Here is a 3201-nt window from a genome sequence, read left to right on the forward strand (position 1 = left end):
AGAACAATTCAGAGTTGATGATTTCACAAAAATGTGTAACAAATTTTAAGATGATGAATTTAATACAGTACAGCACAAATAAATGTGAATCAACGTTTCCTTTTTACAGAACACTCTTTCAGATTTCTGTAACGAGTCGAACGCGTCGGTTTTTTTTCGGCGGAGCGTCTCCGCCAAAAAAATTGTCTCCGCCAATGTGGTTCCGACCCATTTTAAGAGACACCCTGTATATGTTATAGAAGATAAAGAAACTATAGAAAATTTTGAAATGGTCAAATTAGAGCAGTTAGAGAAATTAGTGATAGGACTGCCAAATAAGAAAGGTACAGAAGAATAAAGCGATATATTAAAGGAATCTTTTTATTATATGTAGTAAAAGAAATATTTATAGATATATAAATGATAGATATATAAATGATTCTTTGAAAAAGAGTTGCTTTCCGAAAAATTGGAAAACTTCTACCACAATACCGATTCCAAGGATAGGAAAAACAAAAAAAGCAAGTGATTATAGACCTATTAATATATTACCATTGTATAAAAAAGTGTTAGAATTAGTAGTAAAAGAAACAGCTAGAAATATATTTGGAAAATAACAGTATTATAATAGATCAGTCAGAATTTAGAAAAAATTATTCGTGTGAAACAGCAATTCAAACTGTCATTGACGAATGGAAGTTGATAATAAGCGGAAAAAAATTAGTAGATGTAATTTTCATGGATCTCAACAGAACGTTCGAAACGATAGATAGGAAAATACTGTTAGAAAAGTTATACCAGTATGGCGTTAGGAGTAGAGTTTTAGAATGGTTCAAATCATATTTAAATAATAGAAAACAGAAGGTGCGATATAATCAGAAATGGTCTAAATCAATGACAACAGAATATGGAGTATCACAAGGATCAGTGCTGGGATTTTTGTTATTTATAACAAAATATATAATATATAAATTTATATATAATTTATTATTTATATGTAATATATAATTTATATATAATTTATTATTATATATAAATGATATAATCAAAATCTATCCAGAGGGATGCAATATAAAAATGTTTGCAGATGATGCACTTATATACGTAAGTAGAGAAAATAGTGCGAATTTAGAAGTAAAAATGAACAGGGCATTCAATATAATCGAACACTGGATGAACATGAACAAATTGAAAATGAATATATGATAAAAACAGAAGTAGAAAAAACAGAATATATGATAGTTAGAAGTGTAAGGAAAGAATGGCAAGGTAATACATTCAAATGTTTGGATGGATCTGAGATAGAGTGTATGGAAAAAATGAAATATTTAGGCATAATTATTGATGATAGAATTAATTTTGTGGACCATTATGATTATATGTTTAAAAAAAATAGGTAAAAAAAACAAGTTTTTTAAATAGAATAGGTAACTTGATATCAGCCTACACTAGATGTACTATTTATAAAACGATAATAACTCCGCATTTTGAGTATATTATGCGACGCTTTTGCGATAGCCATGGGGGAAATGCAGCTGAAACAAAATACAAAAGGCTCAAAACAGAACTATGAGAGTGATACTACAATGTGATAAATATACTAGAATAAAGGATGCTCAAACACTGCAGTTTATGTCAGTAAAACAGAGACTTCAATACAATGTATGTATATTTATATTTAAAATTTTAAAAAGTTTGTTACCGGAGCAATTAAGAGATCAGTTTGAAATAGTAGGTAATACATACGAAAGACAAATGCGACAGGCAGGGGACGTTGTAATAAAATTTCGAAAGACAAGAAATACGCAAAAAAGTATATTTTATGAAGGAGTGAAAGGTATAACGCCTTACTGGTAAATATTAAATGATGTGAAAGACTTGTAACATTTAAGAGATTGTTAAAAACACATGTCCAAAATGTAAGCTAAAATTGTATCGCAAAAAGCTGAGAAAGCTAATAATAAAGGTCAATCTCCCCCCCTCCCCCTCTCTCTCTCTGCACGCGCACGCGCACGCGCGCGCGCGTATGTGTGTGTGTGTGTGTGTGTGTGTGTGTGTGTGTGTGTGTGTGTGTAAAAAGTTTTTGGAAATTAATGATAAATCTTTCGCACTGGGACAGAATGGATTAAATTCAGAAGCAGTTTATGGCGTTTTCTATGTAAGATCTATAGTCCAGTTTAAGGCTAACTGAATAAAAACAGATATAAAATATCATATTTATATTGTAATACAAATATTTTAAATGTTTTAATCATTTTCATTCTTTCAAATATTTTCAAAGTAGAATATAGGAGATTGATGATCATTTCAGCAGTGGTTTCCAACTGTGTGTGATATTGGACCAAATAGTTCTCGAATGCATTAACGTTACAAAGAACTACTTTAACTCTATATGCATGTAGTATAAATGAACTTTGACTGTTTACACTAAAACAGAAATAACGTTTCTGTTCAGCCAAGAAGATAATCAATTTTTTTAGTTACCTTATTCCCTAAAGAAAAATAATTTTTTAGATTATTAAAAAACTGTAGTAGATGTTAACATAATAAACATCTTGTGAACGTTCTTATAATGTTTATTAAATGTTTATTAGGTGACGTTTATTAAATAGTTTAAAAAACATCAAAATTTTAAGCCACCCTTCTGTGAAATTTGTATTCTTCTAATAACCACGTTAAATTTTAGAGAATTCGAGAGAGAAGAAATAGTTCAAAATATAATAATACGCTGCAGATTTTTAATTTCTAAATAAATCGTTATTAAATATAATACGTTATTATACATAAATATCATTAATTATTTCGGGCGTTTTTTGCATTAATAAACATCTTTTTTTTTAAGTTAACCAATGAGCAGAATGTTTAAAATCAGCATAAAAGCATAACACAATAAAAAGCATAAAACAATTTTAAGATATTTTTAAGAGTTTTTTTGAGAAACATCTTCAAGATATTTCATAAAGAACTCTGAAAAATATCTTAAAGCAGTCTTATGCGTCGATTTTATCCGCTTATTTAGCAATTTTTAGAAATTAATATCTCGTTAACTATTGCGAAAATTACAAACTGATAGAGAAATTCGACTCAGTTTAGTTCGCTCTACTTGCCCACGAGATTATGCGGACATTATCAGACATCTTGTATACAATTATATGTATATGAGTACTGCACTTATTTACAGTAGAACATTACTTCGCATCGGATTAAATTTTTGAATGTTAA

General features: G+C 28.9%; 1 pseudogene; it reads left to right on the forward strand.

The window, feature by feature from the left end:
• Positions 1-1181: 1181 nt before the first annotated feature.
• LOC147908782 (uncharacterized) lies at positions 1182-1907 on the forward strand (annotated as a pseudogene).
• The last annotated feature ends 1294 nt before the right edge of the window (positions 1908-3201 follow it).

This window comes from Acromyrmex echinatior, chromosome 8 (genome assembly GCF_024713525.1).
Source record: "Acromyrmex echinatior isolate Ae372 chromosome 8, ASM2471352v2, whole genome shotgun sequence".
Lineage (NCBI taxonomy): Eukaryota > Metazoa > Arthropoda > Insecta > Hymenoptera > Formicidae > Acromyrmex > Acromyrmex echinatior.